The sequence below is a fragment of the Mesoplodon bidens genome (genome assembly GCF_964165515.1).
Source record: "Mesoplodon bidens genome assembly, chromosome: 2".
Classification (NCBI taxonomy): domain Eukaryota; kingdom Metazoa; phylum Chordata; class Mammalia; order Artiodactyla; family Ziphiidae; genus Mesoplodon; species Mesoplodon bidens.
Window position 1 is genome coordinate 182,186,141 of NC_138177.1, and position 23,853 is coordinate 182,209,993.

Consider the following 23,853-nt stretch of genomic DNA (forward strand, 5'->3'; position numbering starts at 1 on the left):
GATATTTCTGCTGCCCTGGGGATTCCCACCTGGTGGCAGGAGAAAGCACAGAGGAAGAACGCAGAGACACTGTGTACCCCGTCTCCCTCCTCGCCCAGGCAGCGTGGTCACCTCCGAGGCAGCTGGGCCTGGGAACAGGAGGGCGTTCACAGGACGTGCCCTGGAGATTTGGGGGCTCCACTGCCCACACGCAGCGTGAGGGACCCACCAGAGAGCAACCGGCCACAGACCGGGGTGGGGAGGGGGGCATCGGTCCCACGCCAGCATCTGGGAGTGGCATGATGCTGGGACCAGACTCTTGGTTGTAAGGTGGAGGGCCACCCCGCCTCCAGACCCCGACCTCAGAGAAAGGCTTGGTCAGCAGCAGGGCTGCCTGTTCGCTTTCTCAGCGACCGTACACATCCCTGACTCTATCCCCGTCCCCAGACCAGCGCCTCCCACCATGCCAGTGGCCACAGCTGCTGGAGGGGGAGGCCAGAGGCCCACGGCTGCCTCTGGCTCATTCACCACGTGGGCCCTCACGCCCTGCACGGCACACCACCTCCTCTCGCCCTCAGGCCCTGCCCGTGGACCTGCCTCCAGCAAAGAAAGTCCAGCCCTCCTTCTCCATCCAGGCTGCACTGGGCTCCCCCATCCTGAAAAGCAAGGTTCGCTCGGCCCTATTCTCCCCATCCCCCCTCCTCTGGCCACTCCTCACCTTCTTGTGAAACTTCTCAAACTGCAGTCACACCGACACCTCCAAATCAGGAGGCTGGGCAGGAAAAGAACTCAGGAGCAAGTCCCCAAGAGGACTGGACAAAGAAATTATGAGATGCAGAAATTCTGAGACCTTCGAAAACTGCTACATTTCTTAGCTGAGTGAATGCACATACCCCACTACAAAAATTATCTTCCAAGTTTGGTTTTTAGGTTCCTGGAGTAAAAGAAGTGAAAAATCTAATTTTTGAAACCTTCATAAATATGTGCATTTTTTTGGATAAAACTACCTAAATGAATCCACTTTTGCCTGACAAAGTAGAGGAATCCAAAGCTCCTGGATTTTAAAAGTGTCCATTAAGGCAGCTTTTCTTTTTTCAAAGAAGAGTGAATAGAAAAATAAATCAGAAGGCTTAATTAAGCCCAAGGCCAATAGGAGACAGCCAGGACGAGGCTCCCTGACAAGTCCAGCAAGCCCGAGCAGGGCTGTGTCTCCTACTTTTCTTATTTCTGAAGCAGCTCCAAAGGCGTGCCTTTGAATCGTACAGAATTAGAATTCGGCTGTGTTTTTTTTCCCAGGCAGTACAGTATGTCTTCATTGGTGCTACAGCAGGCTCGTAAATTAAGATAAAAAGCTGGTGAGCATGTGGGCGCCGGCGCGCGGGGTCGCCATGGCAGAGCTGCAGCAGCTCCGGGTGCAGGAGGCGGTGGGCTCTGTGGTGAAGAGTCTGGAGAGAGAACATCCGGAAGATGCAGGGCCTCACGTTCCGGTGCAGCACCGGCTGTTGTGAGGACAGCCAGGCATCCATGCAGCAAGTGCACCAGTGCACTGAGCGCTGCCATGCACCTCTGGCTCAAGCCCAGGCCCTGGTGACCTGCGAGTTGGAGAAGTTCCAGGACCGCCTGGCCCTGTGCACTATACACTGCAACGACAAAGCCAGAGATTCAACGGATGCGGGGAGAAGAGAGCTTCAGGTGAAGGGGCAGCGGGAGAGCTGCGTGACCATGTGCGTGGATGGCCACGTGAACCTCATCCCAACCAAGACCAAGAAGGTGGAGGAGTCCCTCTCGTCCATTGGGAAATAGCTGTCTGCTATTGGCCATCGGGGCTGAAGGCAGGAATCTATTTAAAAAGAGGAACAGGGATTTGGGTTTTCTAAGGAAAGTTTATGAATCAGGAAATTAAGGATGGCAGCAAGTTTAAGGCCTATGTCACTTGCCTCTGGACACGGGTTCTTTGTGTGTGAATCCTAGAAAGTGAAAAAAACTGGTGCTAAAATTTGGGTCAGAGATAGCACAGGAGAGTTTCTGTGAGCCTGAATTTCATGTGGCAAGTGCTTATCCTGGCAACAGGGAGTCTCCCCTGCACCAAACCAGAGCCCTCCAAGGTACCAGATTCTCTTAGTACACAGATACTAGCAGGCTGGCAGGTTCACCTGACCCGCCTATGAGCTGGTGGGGTGTGAGGAGAGCTGTTTCTGTTCATTGCCAGCCTCCTGTTTGCCAGAAGGATCACTACAACATGTTCCACAAACTGGAAGTAAAACAAAATCCAGGAGGTCACGAATTTAGAAGGGGAAAGGGGGCTTCTGGGGATTTGTTTTGCTTGGTTTTGTTTTACATACAAGGGCATGAAGTTACTTTAAGATGTAGAGTTGGGAGAGGTAGTTTGGATAAAAACTTTGAAAGGGTCCTTGTGGATATTCATTTCTGGCCGTCAAAGTGTGCATGTGCATTTCTTAAAATTCTCACACATGACATCTTTCAGCCTGGAGACCCTGCAAAAATATAAGAAGCGCTATCACACTGGTAGGGGAAGCAAACCTCCCCTCTGACTGGCAGCCATGATGAGCCCTGAGGCTGTCTGCAGCAGAGTCAGCAGAGTGACAAGACAATCTTGCACTGACACTCATCCTTGAAGGGAAAGGGGATTTTGACTATGCTGTGTGCTAGTATTCAGGAATGAACAGCGAAAGAGGAATTGTTAGCTGCTTAATTAAGAGAGTTATGAAGTACTGGCTTTGGAAATATCTGGTTTCCATAAAGCAAAATAGAATGAAAGCCTAAACCCAGCATTGCTTACTTTGTTCCCTGTAATAACAGAGCTCTGTTGAAACAATCCCTTGGCAACACGAAGGTCAAAGGAAAAAAAGTCAGCAACTCAGGGGAGAGCTGTGACTCCTTTAGAGCAAAAAACGGGACAGCCCCCCGTTACCAGACACCACTTGTGCGACATGCATTGTTCTTGCCCCAGTTCAGGCACCTTATTGTTTTATTAAGGACCTTGTTGCCTTTTTACCAACTTATTACTTGATAATATAGCCTGTCTGTTTGTTTGCTGTATCAAGACTGTGATACATTTTCCTAGTGGTTTGGTTTTAAAAATAAATAAGACAATTTTTCTTCAAAAAACAAAGCTGGTGGGATGGATACAAGAATGTGTTCCTGAGGAGGGGAGAGAAAGCAGCAGAACACTGGCCCCCGAGTTGGGGGCTCCTGGCACCTCCCTGGCTAACAGGGGCTCCCCGTTTCCTCAGACCTGCTGAACTGAAAGCCCCGACTTCCGCAAGCCAGGCCTAAGCGGGCTGCATCTCAAAGAGGGAAAGGTCTGTGACCCAACCATGCACCTGTGCCACACTCCCTATGGGTCTGCCTGGGACCAGGCTCTGAGAAGAGACAGAGAGCACCCCATGAGGCCTACATCTAGTACCACTGGCCAGAGGCCACAATAAATGGCCACTAGCTAGGCCATCCTAGCTAGTAGCTCTGTGTGTGAATTGCTCTGCCTTAATTCAAGTGCACATTCATTTACTTGAGAACTCAGTACCTGTTAAACATATCAGGTGCTGTCCTAACACCAGAGGCACAACAGTGAAAAAGCCCTGCCTTCTTGCAACGTACGTTCAACTGGGGGAGGAAGGCAGCAACCAGAATCCCTCAGAAATAATCAATTGTGATTATGCTCAGCACCCCCAGAGGCAGTTCAGACCATTTGACAGAGACCCCTGCCCTCCTCTCAAGATGCTGACACGAGCCCTGTGCTCCAGACAAAATGGACTATTCATTTGCCTCCAAATCCACCCTTGCCTGCTCCCATGCCTGCATCTGTGCTATTCCTTCCCCTAGGAAGGGCCCCCTCTTCACCTCTCAAACATCCTACTCTGCCTTCAGAACCGAAATCCATGCCACCTCCTCTGCGAGTCTCTCCTGGTCCCCTCCCCACATCTCCCTCCTCTGCACGTTCCTCAGCTTGGTCTCCAGCATGGAGTGCGGAGCCCGGCACAGCACAGTTTGAGGGGCTCACAGAGAAATGCTCATCCATAAAGCAACTTGAAAACACTCAGGAAGAGAAAGAACAGCATTCAGGGTAGGAAACAGTTAGTGGAAGCTTCCAGGAAGAAGCTGACCTGAGTCTCTGCTGGAAGAAGCTAAGTGGAGTAAGGGAGGAGCAAGGTACTCTAGGCAGGGGCCAGCACCTGGCCAAAAACTCCCGGGGATCAAGCAGGGTGCCGGCCACCAGGGGCAGAATGCCTCCCTTGCTATGATGGCACTGTGCTGGGGAGGGCACCCCAACAAGGATGGGGGTGTGGGGAACCCCAAAGGCAAGTGGCTCTGGGGGGACCCGTAGGCTCCCCAGCAGAGCACTGAGCAACCTGATGGAGCCGGTGTCCAGCTGTGTGGGACTCACAGGTGGGGGGTGTAGGGGACTCAACCTCCCCAAGCATCTGAGCCAGAGGATGTGGCAGCCAGAGCAAAGATGAGGGCTCCAATCTAGAGGCCAAGCGGAAAAACTGGCCCCAGAAGTCCAACCCCTCCTCCATGGCCTCTGTCCCCGGGAACGTTCACACATAGAGAAGGACGGATGGCACTTAGGTCCTTTCAGAGAGGGGGAACTGAAGCATAGATAACGTGACTCACTCAAGGTCATGGCACACTGACGGCAACCTGGGTAGGTCACACCTGTAGCCGGACGGGGCTGCTGGGGAAAGCAGCCCAGCGCTGGCGTTACGGGGCGTGGGCTGGGTTCAAATCCTGCCTCTGACTTTGGGCAGGCCACTTAACCTCATGGAGCCCAAGCTGCCTTCCCTGCAAAGTGGGAACAGAAACGCCTCCCCAGCTGCCTGACCCGGTAGTGGGGAGTTTCTGTGACCCATGCATGGCAACTGGCAGTGGCCTGGCTCAGCCCAGAGTGGCTACGACAGAGTATCCCCTGAGCACTGGGGTCAAGTCTTCTGCTGAGAGGGAGACAGTGGGTACCACAAGGGAGCTGGGAGCTGTCAGCCAGGGGGACAGGTGCTGGGAGGACTGATCAAAGGGACCCCCCCAGGTAGGGCACCCCTGCAGAGGGAGAGCGCCTCAACCCAGCCGGTCACCAAGTGGAAATTACGAACTTCTCCACTGCGGCAGCAGAAATACCAAGGTTATTTTGAAAAGTATAAGAAATGTTAATTCCCTGGGGCTCTTTATGTAAAGATAGACTAGAATCAAGAGGATCGACTGGCTCCCAGGAAACTGACAGGAAGAGAGATGCACTTTAATATTTCATTAGTGTCCCATTAGCAAGATAACACAGATTTTCACACTTGGTGACTTCTTGGGAATAATGTCTTATTCAGAAACAAACGGGGACACCACTGCCGCTTACCCTGCTGGCCTGCGAAGCATCCTGAAGCAGCCAATCGGAAAGGACTTGACCTTCAGGGTTATGGCTACCCAAGCCAATGAACTCAAGAGTGTGTGACTTCCTGGGAGGCTCCTAAAAAACCTGCTAATCCAGATGAAACCCAAGCAACTGAGGTGAAAAAGTAAGCAGGCAGAGCCTTTCTTATGCTTCTCAAACCAGGCTTGTACTGCTCACCCCTCCAGGCCACCCACCAACTGAGGGATCCTAACGCCCTGGCCATCACCTCTCGCCCTACAGTTACAGCTACAGTGGAGGGCAGGGGAGGGGAGGCAAGGGGGCAGGGATTCAGGAAGACAAGGGGTGGGGTGTCCTTAGCTACCATTGTGCAAATCATTGTCACTTTCACTTGCTCAGCAAATATGTACCGAGCACCTAGCGTGTGCCAGGAATAAGCTTGAGGCTGGGCACAGGACAGGAAGCAGACAGCAGGCACGGAAGCTGAGAGAAGTAATGAAGTTTGTGGGTTTACGTTTCACAGCAGACCCAAGAGGCAGGCTCGGTGCTCCCATTTCTCAGATGATGAAAATAGCTCAGGGAAGTTAACTGCCCTCCGCAGCTCAAGCCACAGACTCGGCTGCCTGTCCTTACAGCCGGAGGCAGGGATGCGATAAAGGGAGGGGCCTGGCAGGAGGGCTCTGGGTCCTGGACCTGCTCTGCCCTTGGGCAGGGGGGCCACCTGCCCCCTGTTGGTCTAGCTTTTGGGACATTTAGAGATGACAAAACACATGCAAAGACTCTGCAGATAAGCTTTGTTTCCAGGCTTTCAGGTGTGTCACTAAGGTCTTATTTTCTGGATGGACGATAATTGCCAGCAGGTGGGACAATCGCTCAGCCCCTCCTCCCCGTCGCCCATGAGGGCACGAGGTGCCAAAGAAAATGAGCACAGGCAGGGCCCTCTCAGCTCAAAGGAGCCACCTTCATTCATGCGGCCCCCTGGGCGCCCAAACGCCCTCCAGGGACCACCTTACAGACTGCACTTCCTGGTCCTCAGCAAAAGTCATCATCTGCGTCCGAGGAGCAGAGGGCATCTGGCCTCCAGGGACACCCTCCCCACTTCCCTCTAATTTGGTCTATTAATTTAAAGCAAAGGAAGCTGCCAGGAGTGGTGGGCACAGGGGATGGCTGTGAGGATGTAATTAACGCAGCTGCTCCAAACGCAAGGTGATGCCTCATCAACTCATTAGCGGGTATACAGCGATTTAGAATGACAACCTGGAGGACGGCAATGGGGATACGCAGCCACCTTTCAGGTCCGTGCCTCGCCCACCACTTCAGTTTCCTGGCTGTCGAGCAATGACAAACAAAGCTCTCCCAGCAGAAGGCTCCGAGCTGCCGGAAGCCCAGCAAGAGGTGCTGGCGCTGGAATGGCTGGCGGCCTGGGGACCAGGCCCAAAGCACCCCGGACCCAGCAACCACGGGGTCCCATGCAGAGACCCACTAGGGGACAGGAGAGCACAGCTCCAGCTTTTAAATACTTCCCCATTAAAGAGTCAGCATGGGTTCCTGACCCTGTTCGCTGCACTCTGCAAACACAGAAGACAAAGATGGACCATGAGGACTTGGTGGCCTTCCCAAATCATGACCTGCTGGAGGGACACAAGGTAAGCAGAAGGCTGTTTCCAAACATCACATCAAGTCATTTTAGCATTTTCCCTTCAAGAAACAAGACCAGCTAACCTATAAGGGAAAAGAATCTGAAAAAGGATAGATAGAGGCATAGATACATAGATACATAGATAGATGGATATATAACTGAATCACTGTGCTATACACCTGAAACACGTTGTAAATCAACTATACTTCAATTTAAAAATAAATAAATACGGAGGGAGACGCAAGAGGGAGGAGATATGGGGACATATGTATATGTATAGCTGATTCACTTTGTTATAAAGCAGAAACTAACATACCATTGTAAAGCAATTATACTCCAATAAAGATGTAATTAATAAAGTGGGGGGAAATATAAATAAATAAATAAATAAGAAACTGAATAATGAAAAAAAAAGAAAAGAAACAAGACCAGCATTTCTCCCCACTTCCAAAAAAAAAAATTATATATATATATATAACTGGCTTCATCTTGTAAGCCTCAAATATAGCAAAAACATTTCAGTAGAGAGGGTTAACCCTGCAAAGCTATGCCCCAGCCTGGCTCCAAAGAGACACACAGGTAGTTTTGGGCCACCCAGGTGACTTTACCCCTGCAGAAGCTGGAAGATAACTGGGGAAAAAAGAAGAAAAATGGTTACCATATTGGTGTGTTGAGATGACAACCCTTCTTTTCTTTCCCAGCAGGTCACCTAGGTAAAGCCCTTGGCGGCTTTGGAATCACCTGGATTGTGAACTTTAATGATGACCCAGCAGGAGAAGATACACAAAGTGTCCCTTTGATCCCTGAGCAGCCCCCTGGGCCCAAAAAAGGTAACACTGCTCCAGCACACCTGCTCCACAAGGGCAGTGAGGGGGTGTGCCCGGACCCCAAGGCCCAGTCACAATACAGATAAAGCCAAGAGCAGAGAAGGGACGGCTGCAGACCCCACGATGGCACATCGTGAAAGGCCCACTGACTCGGGGGACCAGTGAGCGGGACGAGGTTGGCTGCTCAGAGCCCGAAACAGGCTGGGCCGCCCTCGGGGTGAAGAGCACAGCAGATGCAGGGAAGCTTCCTTGGCGTCAGGGTAACACGGGAGGGAGGAAACCCAAAAGCTGCCATCCCTTCCGAGGGCTGAGCCCAAAAGAACCAGACCTGGAAAGCTCACTTAAGGGAGGTTTTCACAAGTCTTTTCGTGTACACGGATTAATTTCACCCGGGTCACACTCAGGGTCTGAGGTCAGCCCAAGGAGGCAGGTGGGTGCACCCAGGCCTCACCTGTCACAGGGCTGCCTCTGGTGGGCCGCCCCACCTGCTGCACTTAGACCCACATTACAAACGAACAGCTCTACAGCCGCACCAGCTCCTAGGAAGACTAGAGCCTTCTCTACCCCCGCGTTCTCGCCTCCTCGCACACAACTGCAGCTCTGCCAGGTATAGCTCATTCCTCAGCTGTGTCAACTGGCCCAGGGTCTGCTCTAGGGCCCCACCTCAGGGTGGAGACCTCGTTCACCTGGGAACTGCGCCCCTGTTGGAGAGGCCCTGGGGCCCAGCAGCCCCGAGGCGGGCCCTTTCTGGCTATGAATTTCCGGATGATGGCTGTTCCCGCCCCGCCCCAAGAGGCCAGCAGCATTTCTACGATTTTTGCTTAGAAAGAAGAGTTAGTCAGTCGTATTTCTCATCCAAATGCAGCTGGAACAGGGAGGCAAAACTGACCTTTCACACGTATTTTGCATTAATTCAGAAATACTCTATCCGAATAAAGAATATGAGGTGACTTTACTTCATGCACCCTTTCATCTAAATTATTAAAAGCCCACATATAATACTTCGGACGACCAAAGCAGACAAATTTTTTCTCTTAAGGCAAGGAAATCCTCATTTTCCTGGAGAGTAAAAGAGAACGTGCAAGTCAGCCTGCTTAATCCTACCTGCCTCCACTGAAAAAACAGAAAAGGGATTATGATGTAATTTGACCAGGATGCTAGTGGTTATTATTCTACTTCACCATGTTATTCTTTGATTCGACGCCTTTTAATTAAATTTAAATTGATCGAGCAGTTTCAGCAATGATTTCTCAATACTCATGTGTGATTCTGAAGATGTTAGAATCTGGCTAAATTAGTACTTCACGCTCACCTGCCAATAACAACTCCTGGTGACAAATTGCACATTCAGAAGCCTGACAAAGACTGTCCCACTAAGTAGTGCCGGGAGGTCGAAGCAAGGAGCATCTCAGGACAGACTCCCGGTTACCTGTAGAGTCTGGTCTCACAACGTCGTACACAATGCCTCGTGAATAGTATTTTTATGAAAGTTGAACCAAAGTGTATTTTTAAAAATTTTATGTCCACCTTCCCAACTCCACTCCAAGAAAATAAAATGGATGCAGACCTTGGTTCACGACTGTGAACTCAGAATGTGCCAAACCCGGAGAAGGGTGACAGGACCAGTGTCCTAAGAGGCTTGAATTTATGGGGAGAATCAGGAGGTGAGCAAGTTGCCAATTCGCTGACACAAAAACCTTTTCTTGGGGAAAACGCACTGAACTTTCAATCTGCTTCTTGAATACTCTAGCTTAGCATCTGCAGTGAGCTGCAAAGAGTGTCCTGTGTGCCAGGAAACAGATAAGCTGTGGGTAAAAGGGCTGCATGGCGGGAGCAAGACAGAAGCCCCGGTACTTCCCTGGTGGTGCAGTGGTTAGGAACCCACCTGCCAGTGCAGGCAACACAGGTTCGAGCTCTGGTCCGGGAAGATCCCACATGCTGTGGAGCCCGTGCACCACAACTACTGAGCCCAAACGCCACAACCACTGAGTCCGTGCGCTGCAACTACTGAGCCCACGCGCCACAACTACTGAAGCCCGTGAGCCTAGAGCCCGTACTCCACAAGAGAAGCCACCGCAATGAGAAGCCCGCGCACGGCAACAAAGAGTAGCCCCCGCTCGCCGCAACTAGAGAAAGCCCGCATGCAGCAACGAAGACCCAATGCAGCCAAAAATTAATTAATTACTGAAAAAAAAAAAAAGGACAGCCCCAGCCATCCACCTGCGCAGCATGGAGAGCGGCTGGGAGTCCTCCATAGATGCCAGGCACCCACTCTGCCAGGCTCGGAAGGCCGGGGGCCACAGTGGAGGTCGGGCATTAAAAACTCCTTCCTGTGCCTTATCTCCAGGGAGACGGATAAGACACAAGGAGGTAGTGCGTGTCAGGCAGCTGAGGCGCCTTGAAGAAAACCAGCAGGCACACAGGGTGAGGGGTGCTCTTCGATGGGGTGACAAGGGGAGCCGTGTGAACGAGGCATCTGAGCAGAGCTGAGGGGAGGAGGCGTGGTGAGAACGGTCTGGGGTTCCAGGCAGAAGGAACGCATGTACGCAGCCATCAAGAACACAGGAGCTGAAGCCAGACCACCCGAGGCCCGGAGGTCACGGGCGGGCTCTAGATTTCACCACAAGCGTGTTGGGATCTCAGCTGGGCTTCCGAAGGACCGCGCTGGCTTCTGTTTGGGGGCAAGCGCAGAGGGCAGGCAGGCTGGCTCTCTCTCAGAAGTCAGGGCCACAGGCTCTGGCTGGGTGGCTGCCCGTCCTCCCTGTCGGGCTGGCCCAGTACCCGCTGCTCCCTCTCCCAGAGCCTTCGGTGTCTCACAGGGAAGGGACCAGCAACCCAGGGAACCATGCCAGCTCGCTACCTGGCAAGAGTCACGTGAGCCCCGGGAGGTGCCCCAGCTCCGGAAGGTCACCGAGCGGCAGTTTGGACAAAGCCCAGGACTCCTGCCTGGCCTTCATTCGAAGCTCACCCCACAGCAGGCCTCGCCCGAGTTCCTGAATTAAGCTGCAGCGTCCCACTCTCGCCCTTCCAAACTTCTGCGCCCCTCCCACGAACCTGGGGACCAAGGGAGGCGGGCGGCCAGGAGGGGGAGGGTGCAGCAGCTGAGGCTGCAAGTTGGTTCGTCCTGTCTCTTCGCAGCGAGCGTTCCCAGAGGTCAGGGACTGTGTCCCCTCCTCCGTCCCAGGGCCCAGATGTCAGGCAACTCAGCAAATAGTGAACGTGGACGCTGCTGCTCAGGCCAGGACAGCCCATAACTTTCACTGTTTCTCCAACTCAAGGACGCAGTGGAAACCACACACTGGAGTTTTAAAAAGCAAACACACTGCAAAGCACTTAGAACAGACGAATCACAAATATTTAAATATTGAGGCCTAGAAGTGATGTCTCCACTTCCTCTTCCGACCCCAGGGACAGCAAGGCCGAGTCCCAGCTCAGACGGCGCCAACCTCCTAGCGGTCACCTCCACTCTGCCTCGGTCACCCGCAGCTGCTCAGCCTGGCAGGTTTAAACTTCGCTGAAATGCATATTTTGACTTACTGAAGAAACGTGCGTTGGCCGCAGGCAAATAATAACTATGAGAATAGTTCACACAGCACCTTCCTCCCGCACTCCCATTAGGGAAAAGACTGCCGCACTCAAAAATGAGGGGGAGGGGAAATAAAATAAAAAATACATCGAAGTAACAGCCACCTAGCGAGGAGGGGAGGCAGATTTCTGAGCCAACCTCCAAACTCACGTGGCTCTGATCTGCCTTTGAGACAATCTCATTCTGCCTTCTGTTGCTTAAACAGTCATTATTAAAGACATCAAAGAAAAACACCCACTCCACCGCTACCGGGGCCGCGATCCCCGGCCCATCCCTGCCGCCACCCTGCCTTTCTGTGTCAGTGGGGTAGGACCGGGCTAGAATAGAACCTCTTCTCTGGCACCAAGTGCCACTTCGTTTAAGGCCAGAAGAGAGACCACGGCCCACCCACGGCCCTGCCAGGAGTGAGAAGGAGCAGACACGACATGGGCCTGTTCTGCCGTCTCTAATCAGCATCAGTAGCCCAGACACAGCACCTGCACTTGGCGTGGAAGACAACTCCCGTTAGGAGACAGCCTTTCCGTCTCCTGTGGAAGGACGCCAGGCAGTGAGTGGGTTTCTCCCCATCCCCCTCCCCGCCCCTCCCCAGGAAGGGAAGCCTGGGAGAGTCTGGTCGCCAGGTCCACTTGGGACGACGTGACATGGAAGAGGCAACCCCTCTTCTCAGCGTCAACACTGGAAAGCTTCCAGATCCCAGAGTGGTCCCTCCTGGTCGTCAGAAGAGACGGTGGGTGACTCGGAGGGCTCCTGTGGCCAGAGCGCAGACACTCAGACAGGAAAGTGCAGCACCAGCTCCGCACCCCTTGGGGCACCCGGGGGAGCCCGGCGTGTGGGAGCGAGGAGCCTTTCCAGGGAGGGAGAGGCAGGCGCTTCCACCAGGCCGCCCAGGTGGACTTCAATAACCCTATGTGAGCCCCTCTGTGTATGAGGCCCTGTGTCTGGGCCCAGGACACACGAGTGAGAGATCCAGTACTGTCCCCAGTGTGTGTATACACACTCACGAATTATTAATAAAGAAATATGGGAAGTGCCGCACAAACCCAAAGCAGGGAACAACCCATTCTGCCGGGGGACGAGGATAACACAGGAGGGAAAATGTAACTGAAACTCACGGGTGCTCCCATCACGCAGGGACAGATGGGGCAGGCACTGCGTGGACCAAGGGCTTCATTGTCATTCTAAGGAGCTGAGGCTTTACCTTGCAGAGCGGGGGGAACTGAAAGCAGAAGTGCGTTGTAGAGAAAGGGGCAAGAAGGCGGGGAGACCCAGGAACAGGTCGGGGGGTCATGGGGGCCCACTCTGGGGCAGTGGTGGGAGGGATGGAGAAGACGGAAGTGGGGGAGGGACACAAAGAAGCACAGGCAGAACTTACAGATGTTCATCCACAGGCTCCAGAGAGCACCAAAGGCACCAAGGAGCGGTGGGCCTGGGCTACGGGTCTCAGGGGACACCCAGAACCAGAGGGAACAGTAGCTGGAGGATTGATGAGTTTGGTTTGGACACTGAGTGTGAAACGCTCAGTACGCAATGAAAGACAGATGTGAAACTCAGGAGGGAGGCGGGGCCTGAAGATACAGATGCGGCGTCATGGGTGTACAAATGGAGACTGAAACCACGAGAAAGAAACAGTTTCTTTTAAGCCAGAGTCCTCTTACAAGAGAAAAGAGGGCCAAGGACACACACGGAGGCCCTGGAATCTCAAAGGGGAGCCAGGAAAAAGGCAGGGTCTGTGCGGTGAGCAGGAGAGAGGATGGTGTCCCAGACCAAGGGGGAGGATGGTTTTTCTTCGAGGAAAAAAAGGGACAATTAACATCAACAAATGTTGCATAGAGTCCTAAAATGAGAAGGTTCTAGTGAATGGCTGGGGAGGCAGAGGCCCGACTTCTATGGTCAAGGAGAAGATGGGAAGGGAAGTGGAAAGAGAAAACAGTAGCAGAAAAGGTCTGAGAGAAACTTTACAGGAAGTGAGAACAAGAGCACATGTGTGAGTAAACGAGAAAGAGCAATTCCGAGGAGACATATAGATCTTTACTAGCTTCAACTCAGAAGAGAAGTGTGAGCTGTGGATACCTGGGGAATCATCAAAAATGGGGTGACGGTTGAAGCCGTGCCCATGGACGACACGGCTCATGGAGAGTCTAGAGAGAAAAGCAAGGACCCTGGGGTTTAAAGGAGCTGGAGCAAGAGCTTCTTTTCCAATCCCCGTCCCCACATCCAGCTCAATCCATAAGGCTGGGATTCCAGCCACATTTCCTTCTAGAAGGGGGTGCCCCGCTGATTAAGGCACATGGAAAGTCTTAAAGTTCTTTGCGACACTGAGGTTCTATAAATGGTGAATGGGTAAATAAAGGCAGGTCCTATGGGACCCAGGGTCAAAAACACAGGTTACTTACCTGTCCCTTTGATATTCTGAAGCTTTGAGACATGTCACATCAATCAATCAGAAGTTGAGCCTTCCCTCTTAACTCCAGGAGAATACTGGATAACATCAACGACATGTACCAAATAGAAACGTGGGTTATGCAAAGTGCATGTAATGATAACCAAACAGAAGGGACAGCTAGAAAAAGTCAGGACTCAACAAAATGTCTACACAAGGGAGATGTTAAGACCTTCCATTAAAGTACAACTGCCATACAACAAAATGTAGAGACCTTAATCTGATGAGTTTTAACAACTACCTATGGCCATGTGATCCCAGCCCCAGTCGGCATCTAGTTCTTTTCCATCACTGAGGCAGCTTCCTTGCTCTTCCCAGTCACTTGCCGTCCCTGCCCTCGAGAAGCCACTTTACCACCATAGATTGGTTTGTACTTCTTTTGTTTTCTAGATCCATCCATATGGTTGTATCAGTAGTTCATTCTTTGTATTGCTCAGTGTTATTCCATTGTGATAACAATTTATTTACCCACTTTTCAGATGATAGGTATTTGGGCTGTTTCCAGTTTGGGGCTTTATATGAACATTCCTGCACAAGTCTTCTCATGAATGTATATTTTCTTCTAAGGTACTGGAATTGCTGGATCATACTATAGATGCTCAATTTCATAAAAACTGCCAAACAGGTCTCCAAAGAGGTTGTACCACTGAATGCACGTAATACTCCACAATCTCACCAATATTTGATGTTGGCAGTCCTTCTTATTTGAGCCATTCTAATAGGTGGTATCTCATGGTGGTTTTCATTTGTATTCCCTGATGAGTGAGATGTCCAGCACCTTTCCACATGTTTATTGGCCATCCAGGGATCTTCCATTGTGAAGTAACTGCTCAAAAGTGCACAGGTCTATACGTTCTGACAAACAGGGTTGTGTGACCACAACCATAATCAAAATATAGAAAATTTCCATCACCCCCAAAAGGTCCGGTGTGCCCTTCTTGGCCAACTCACCTCCACATCCAATGCCCAGCAACCACTCATCTGTTTTCTTTCCATATAGTTTTACCTTTTCCAGAATGTCAGATAAATGGAATTAGCCTGTTGAGTCTCTGGGTTCTTTTCACTCTCAGAATGCATGTGAGATTTAGCCACATTGTATCAGTCTGTTTTTATTACTGAGTAGTATTCCAACAAAGGTGTTGATTCATTCACCAGTTGAACGAATGCCATTTGGGTTTTCAGCTATTGGAAATCATGAATAAAGCCACTGTAAAAATAACTTTTCATTCTCTTAGGTAAATACCTAGAAGTGGGATTGCTGGGTCATACTATAAGTATAGATTTTAAATTGTTTTAAAGGGTAGATTTATAAGAAACTGCCAAACTTCTTTCCAAAATGGCTGTGCCATTCTGCCTTCCCACCAGCAAGGATGAGAGTTGGTATTATCAGGTTTTTGGGGTTTTTTTGTTTTATATATTTATGTATGTTTATTTATTTACTTGGCTGCACCAGGTCTTAGTTGCGGCACACAGGATCTTCACTGTGGCGTGTGGGCTCTTAGTTTCGTCATGTGGGAACTAGTTCCCGGACCAGGGATCGAACCTGGCCCCCTGCACTGGGAGCGTGGAGTCTTAACCACTGGACCACCAGGGAAGCCCCTGTTTTTGTTTTGAAGGCATTCTAACAGGTGTTTACTAGTATCTCACTGTGGCTTTTAGTTTCATTTCCCTGATAATGAGGTTGAACTTCTTTCGGGTGCTTTGCGGCCATCTGTACATCTTAAAGTGTCTATTCAAATCTCTTGCCCATTTTTAAACTGCGTTGTTTTCATATTATTGAGTTTTAAGAGTTCTTCATATATCCTGGATATAAGTCCTCTATTAGACATATGCTTTGCAAAAGTTCCCTCCCAGTCTGTGTCTTTCCATTGTCTTAATGGTATCTTTGGAAGAACAGAATTTTAAAATTTTGATCAAGTCTGAAATACGTTTTTTTTCTCTTGTGGATTGGCCTTTTGGTATCTAAGAAATCTTTGCTTGTTCCAAAGTCACAAAAACTTTCTCTTTTTTCTTCTGGAAGCTTTACAGTTTTAGAATCTAAACTTTGGCCTATAATTCATTTTTAGTTAATTTTTGTACATGGTCCAAGGTATGGGTCGAGAGGTTCATGTTTTTTGCATATGATGTCTAACTGTTCCATTATGATTTGTTGAAAAGACTATCCTTTCTCCATTGAATTGCCTTTGCACCTTTGTCAAAAATCAACTGACCATGTATGTGTGGGTCTATTTCTGTACTGTCTGTTCTATCCCATTTATCTATGTGTCTATCCTTTTGCAATACCAAACTGCCTTGATTACGGTAGCTTTATAGGAAGCCTTGAAAATCAGGCAATGCAATCTTCTAGCTTTGTTCTTTTTCAAAATTGATTTGGTTTGTCTAGGTCCTTTGCATTTCCATATAAACTCTACAGTCAACTTGTCTAAACTCTGACTAGGATGGCATAGAATTCATCAATCATTTTAGGGAAAGGGGGCATCTTAACTACATTGAATCTCTCAATCCGCAGTATAGCCCTCCATTTATGTACCTCTTCTCTCATGCCTCCCAGCAATGTTTTGTAGTTTTCAGTGTAGAAGTCTTTACACACATTTACTTAGTTTTACTCTAAGGTATTTGATGTTTTTGAAACGACTGTAAATGGTATTTTTTTTTTTTTTTGCGGTACGCGGGCCTCTCACTGTTGCGGCCTCTCCCGTTGCGGAGCATAGGCTCCGGATGCGCAGGCCCATTGGCCACGGCTCACGGGCCCAGCCGCTCCGTGGCATGTGGGATCCTCCCGGACTGGGGCACGAACCCGCGTCCCCTGCATCGGCAGGCGGACTCTCAACCACTGCGCCACCAAGGAAGCCCGGTATTGATTTTTTAATTTTTCTTCATTTTCCTAATATATAGAAATACAATTGACCTTACATCCTGCAGCCTTGTTGAATTCACTCATTCTTTCATGTGCTGCATATATGTATATATTTATTCCCCAGGATTTTTCATAATCATGTTGTTCGCAAATACAGGTTACATTCTGGAGATAGATTACTTTGTCTGAAACTACAAAGGATAGGTGCTTTTCAATGATTAGAAAGTGTTCCAAATTTCAGGGGGGAAAAAAAAAAGCCTTGGAGAAAATTTACTTTAATTGCGTAAGTTGAGATGGCAGATTTTTATCTCAGAGTTTTATTTCCTTCTCTTGTTAGATTAACACCCTCTTACAAGGGAGGGTGGGAGGCTGTTTCGCTGCATGGCAGTGGGATGCGGTCATCGGGGCACTCGGGTGGACGGGACAACCTACACACAGCTTCAGTTACTCCTTCTATACATCGCCTCTTTCTCGGGTGTGGTGTCAGTGTTGGCAACAAGCCTGGAGAGCACCAGCAGCCCAGGGAATGAAGCAGACGTCTTAGTGCCTCTCCACCCTCTATCATCTGGATATTTACCATAAGCTTCTGATAATAAGATCTCGGTGGGCCTGGTAAACAAACTTTGGATTTCACGGGTGATTTTTCAGAGAGCTCCAGGGAGTGGGGCTGTTAATAGCACTTTTTCCACCAGCATGTGAGGCACGTGATAAAGTCTCAATTACAGGTAACCAATAATCCAATGACAATAAACACATAGCAGTGTTTGAGATGTAAAAACTGAAAGACCCTTGTTGAACAGGAAGGCGGCATCAAGTGCACCAAGTTTACTTGGCTCAATTACTGAAGTCCACAGAAACAAGGAAACAGATCAACTGATGAAAGACTTGACAAGGGATTGGGTTTTAAATGTATTTCTGCCCCCATCTGACTTTTTTCCATCCTGCAATCTTATATAATTTGACTAAAGTCCTCAGTTAGATCTATGGTATCAACCACTAGGATCTGTTTGAAGTTAAAAATTGCCTCCATCACAAAAATCCAGTAATTACGTATCAGGCTAGTGCTTTTGCCCAATAGCTTCACATGTGATTTCTCTATTATGAGGAAGTGAGACTATATATGTATGTGCATTTGTGTGTTATATATATAATTTTTTTAACAGAGAAATAACTCTAGAGCTCTCCGCTGCCATTCTATCAAATGCAAGGCAAGTGATTGCTGAGTTCCCAATTATGTTCAACCTTAAATCACACTGCTTGGTCTGGTTGTATATCCAGCCCTACAGGGAGTTGTGCAAAGGCATATATTTGGCAAGCTTTCAAACCACGGCTACAAAACATGTGCTGAAGAAAATGATTCAAAATATTAAGAAAGCAGTCATTTATTTTAGAAAGCCTGTTCATGTGAGACAATAAGCTGCTTCCCAGAATAGGCTCCATCCATCAGGAAAACACTACAAGCCAGCACACACTGGCTGGGGCCTGAGGCTCAGCCACTACACTGCCATGATTATGATTCATCATCCACGGTGCATCTAAGATGGATAAGCGGGCTGGCCACGCTTCCACGATGGCGGCCGAGCTGTGCAGGGTGGCAAACCCTCCCCCACCCTGGGGGAGCACCCCAAGCATAGATGATCTCATGGACCCTAGAAAACCACCTGGTTTTCCCTGTGGATCCTCACAAGAGCACTGAGGCACAGAAGAGGGATGGAAGGCCTGAGCACCTTGGTGCTGGGTCCAGATCAGCTACTACTCCATTAAGAGATAACAGTTCAAACAAAACAAACCAGGGCTCCATGGCAACCAAGTACCTGTTGTCAACCAGGAGGTCTGCTATGTGATAAGAGGCCAGTGGCCCTTCTAGGGATCAGGCTAGCTGGGCCAGCTAACCTTGGCCAACTGAAGCAAAGGAGATTCCGTCTGAGATGAGACTCGGGAAATCTCCTTCCAGTGTCTTCCCTGAACTCCCCCTGGAAACCTTCTGTACCACCCTGAGGGGCCAACCCACAAGCCAATTCCACCCAGAATAACTGTTCCCAGTGACCACCCCATTCTCTCACTGTCTGTGAGCTTTAACTTATCTGCCTGAAAGAGAGAATTTATAACCTCTCCTTCCATCACTCCAACCTGAGGAATGGGCAACAGATGAATCTTGTAAAGTATACATAATGATTAGTTTTCTCTAGATCAGGACATACTAAAATTTAACAAATATTTAAGTCTCTCAACCAACTTTAAGAAATATTTAGGAACTTCCCTGGTGGCACAGTGGTTAAGAATCCGCCTGCCAATGCAGGGGTTCAATCCCTGGTCCGGGAAGACCCTACATGCTGGGAAGCAACTAAGCCCGTGCACCACAACTACTGAGCCTGCGCTCTAGGGCCCGCGAGCCACAACTACTGAGCCCGCACGCCTAGAGCCCGTGCTCCACAACAAGAAAAGCCACCGCAATGAGAAGCCCGCACACCGCAAGGAAGAGTAGCCCCCTCTCGCCTCAACTAGAGAAAGCCCGCGGGCAGCAACGAAGACCCAGCACAGCCAAAAACAAATTTATTTATTTAAAAAAAATAATAAGAAGAAACATTTAATGAGCCAACCACAGTACCAAGACAAGGAACATAAAACTGCATCTTACTAACTGAACCACTGGAATCTCAGCTTTCCTAAGGCAACCACTTTGAATCGGTGGGGGGTTTCAGATACCACTAAACACAGCATCTGCAGTGAAGACAGAAGTACTGGCTGGTGGACAGCCAGAAATGTCTGCAAATATCTAAGACAAGAGAGGACATACCAGAAAAAGACAACCAAGCAGTTCGTGAGCAGGAAATCATTGAGGCTCTTTTAAGGGTTAGAAAGGAGAAATGAACAATGGTAAATGAGTGCTTTTCCCTTGCTAACATCCAAGGTCAGTGAAATATGGCCAGTGAAATGCAACCAGTGTGTCCAATCAAGAAGGGCCAGCCTCACTTATTCAAGCTGGGTCAGAGGGCCCTGTCTGTTTCATTTTCAAACAATTAAATAACGAGAACCATACACACTAAATGTGTGTCACACACACTGTCACGTGTACCGTACACACTAATTTCTAATAAGCCACATGGGAAAGTCACTGCCCTTCAAATACTGAACGGGATTATTGACCACTAGTAGCCAGGTATGTACGGGAATAGGTTTAGAGTATTCAGTTGACTAAGCCAGCATGTTAATCTCAAAAGCAATCAACCAAAGGGTCGAATCAGGAAAGTGAGACCATTTAAGAGTATGCAGGGGACGGTTTCTAGTGTTTGTTATCAGAGAAAAGTGGCTCCAGTAGAGACAGGCCTATTGAATGTTCGGTAACTAGGAAACCAATGACTGACAGGCACTCCCAACTCTTCTCCCTGCGACCAGCTGACCCTAAACACACACCAGCAACTCGTGGTGGGAACACTGCCTGCTGTGCTGCCCACTTCTTACAAACGAGACCCTCCAGAAACTGGTCAAAACCCATCTTCCAGCCCTATCTACCCACCTTCATCTCACATGCCTCAATCCTGCACAGGCCAGGCAAGGTGGGACCGGGCAGTCAAGTACCTTGACTTGGGTGGCGTTAGGCTCCATCACACGTGGAAGGGGGAGATTGCCTTAAACCGAGTCCAACGAGCTGATGCTCAAAAACGACTCAACTCCTCCTGCTCAAGGGCTCTGTCCATAGGTCTGAGTTCTAAAGAGGACCATTTCACTATAAATTATCTGAGAAGTTACTGGTTTTATTCATAAAACCTAACCACTGTAACAACGTGCTGATCAAGGTAGCAGCAAGAATGGAAAGCTGCACAGGGGAGATTTTGCTTAGCAGACGGTTCTCCTGGGTTCTACAACCCAGTCCCCAACTAGCACACTTGAGACCAAAGTAAATGCTTCAATCGCCAGCATGGAATGGCATGATATAGTTGAGATTCAGTGAGCTGGAAATATGATTCTTTTCTCCCTGAGGAAGGTGAACGTGAGGGGTTCAATTAACTACTTCCAGGCACTGTCACCAACTTTCTAGGTATCGGCAGACTTACCACATTTTCCTCCTAAAAATCTGAAATGTCTCCAGGAGGAAAACCAAGGAAGCAAAAAGAAAGCTCCCCACCAAAGTTTAGATTTCTGCAAATATCGGTATCTTAGCAGATTTGCTCCCTCACCCCAGAATGAAGGTTGAACATAACGTCCCCATCACGCTCATAGGAAACACGCCACAGGAGAAAACACAGAAAGTGAGGCCTGGCTTTCAAGCTGGGTGCAAGTGAGTTCAAATTCAGCCTCTGGCAAGGGAGGCAGCGCTGCCCTGTCCCACGGCCCCAGCAAAGACGCACAGCACCGCTGGGGGGCTCCACTGAGAGCCAAGAACACGGCAACATTAACTGTTCATGGGCGGGGGGCGGGGGCAACGACATTCACATCCTCCTCAGGACACAGGCCGATTCTGTTGAAGTACAGCCACCCCGTGAATCCCGGAATGCCAACTTTCAACGTCTAAAGGCAAGGCTTATAGCAGTGTTTCCTCAACGGTTCCCCAAAGGACTTCAGGACAGTCCTTCTAGGGGCCCAGTTATACCAGGTCAGCGCTCCCCTAGGACAGCAGTGACCTCCGGGGTTCCTCGCCTACATCCACTTTCTCAGTGATGATCTGTGCACTTACAGTCACTTCTAGCTGCTGGGAATAGAGCTGAGGAGATAAGGTCCCTGCCCTGAAAGAGCATGCATTCTAGTGGGGTGGGGAGGAGAGGAGAAAAGTAAGGAAAAGAAAGATAAAATGTTTCAGACAGTAATAAATGCTATTAAAAACACAGACACAAAACCTGCCAGACGACAGAATGACGGGGGACTATGCTAGACTGGGTTGACCGGGAAGGGCCTCTCTAGGGAGATGACATTTGAGGGGAGACCTGAATGGCATGAAGAAGCCAGCATAGCAAGAGGGGGAGGAGGGGAGGGCATCACGTAGAAGAAACAGCCAGTGGGAGAGAAGCACACTTGATGTGTTCCGGGCACAGGCAGCGTCCGTGTGCCCAGGAGGAGGGCGAACAGCGGGAAGTGTGAGCCGCGGCAGGACCAGACCACGAAGGCCGACTGTACGTCACACGGATGGAAGGTCAGCGCAGGGTTCAAGCGAGCTAGTGACCTCATCCTGATTACATTCTGAATAACTCGCCCTGGCCCCGCCCAGGGAACCGAGGAGTCCACCCGGGAAAAGGTGATGGATGTCCAGGCAAAGAAAACGAGGGATGCCTGGACTCGGGAGGTACCCGTGCAGACGTGCAAAGCGGAACACATCCTGGAAGGAGAACCGAAGGACTTACAGATGGAGTCACGTTTGGGTTGGGGGAAAGGGCAGAATCAAGGACACTCCTGAGCCTCTGGCTTGAAGCACGGGCCGGGTTTGGATATCAGCCCTCGTCTTCACTTTCACAAGGTCCTCCAGGCCCTTTCCACCAACAGGGAACTTCAACCCTCACCAGACACCTTTTAACGGTGGACAGAGAACACTGCACCCCCTGCAAAACTGAAAGGCAGACTTAGGAACTAATGCTTATCATCATGCTCCAAAATGAAAGGTAAGTTCCAGCCTAAGGGAGACCTGACAAGAGTCTAGAAGAAGCTGCCTGAGCTACTCACCCGAACCCGCCCGTGACACCACCCTCTGGACTGGGAAGACTCCGTTTCCTGGCTCCGCCCAGGCCCTCCAGACGAAGAGCTGCGCACCGAGCATTTTCAGCTTCCTTTAACCAGGCTTTTTAAAACAGATACTTTTTCTACCCTAAGTTTGTCACCATTTAAAATGTTGTGCTGGTGAGTGCTAATTATGTAAATGCAAGCAGCCATGTCTATTTTTAAAAGGGAACCCCATTTTGCATTCTTACATCCCGAAATGTTTAAAATAGCTAGTCCAGTGATGTTTTCACTTTAGTCGCACCGTTTGTGTGGATTTAAATACAGGTTCAGCAGAAACCAAAGCAAGTCACACATTTACTTTCTATTAAACATCTAAATCAGAAGATTAAAAGCCTATTTTACATTTAACAGAAAGAAGCCGTCAAATCAGCAAAGCAACAGCCTCACTGTATTTACTGCCAAGCAGGGCTGAGGTTTGAGAGGTAATCAATTTCGGAAGGGAGGGTGGGTTTCTTTGAACTCTTCAAAAGAGGAAAACTACATGTGAGCAAACCTTTAATTACAGTATCTTTCAAAGAACCTACAGGCCTTTATTCTTTCCAAACCTAATGCTTCTTAAAGCAGCTCTTGCCCCTTAATTCCACATGAAATATTCAGTATAGCATAATTAAATTTTATTCCACGCTATTTTTGTTGGATTCATGGAAATAGAGGGTGGTAGCATCTTTTAAAACAAACTTCCCAGCAACTTCACTTTCACAGTGAATGGCTGGTTCTCAAAACTGAATTTAAAATGCAAACCCCACTCCAAATGCATATTTCAGTCCAGGACAGACAGGTGGGTTGTAACACCCAACCTGCAAAGAAACGACTGCCCCCTCCTCCACTTCCTGAACTGCGTGTGCCACAAGGTACCTCTGAACACAGATCTCATTTTTCAACATGTAAATACCGGGGCCTTGTTTAGTTCTTCATATGAATCTATCCGGTGGGTAAAGAAAACAGAAAGGAAAAAGACAGGGAAAGAAGCACCTGTCTGTGGCAGAAAGATGTGTAATCTGAGTAACTATTTGGGTAACTGGATCATTTGTGGGGACTGGGCTTGAGGTTTCTGATCATTATTGTAACTTACAGAACCAAAATCTTAATCTCTTTTCCAATCAGTGTCAGTAAGCTACAAGTGGACACAAACCCTCTCTCTCTCTGACTGGTGACCCAGATCACAGGACTCAAAGAAAGAGAAGTGGTAACACACTTCTCGAGTGATCCACAGCAAAGTCCACCAGCCACAGGAAGCCTGGGACCCCATCTAGTCTGACTTTCCGGCATCAGTCCCATGGGAGCACCCCCGATGGGACATAATCCTATTAAAACATGCATCTCCCCCATAATGTGCACAGGAAGCTTAAGTCTTCATTTTACATTTTGCAAACATATCAATAGGGACCATCTCAGATCAATGGTGACCCAACCTCAGTCCAGCCAGACCATCCCATTTGCTCTATAACTTCCTAAAAGGC

The 23,853-nt window shown here is 49.3% G+C and overlaps 1 protein-coding gene and 1 pseudogene across 2 annotated transcripts in view; one reads left to right on the top strand and one right to left on the bottom strand.

Moving 5' to 3' along the window:
• The window catches only part of CAMTA1 (calmodulin binding transcription activator 1), a 904,314-nt gene that overhangs the window by 775,330 nt on the left and 105,131 nt on the right, over window positions 1-23,853 (bottom strand).
• On the top strand, window positions 1,283-1,912 carry LOC308612705 (protein FAM136A-like; annotated as a pseudogene). The gene has a single exon. The product of its transcript is annotated as a protein FAM136A-like (transcript).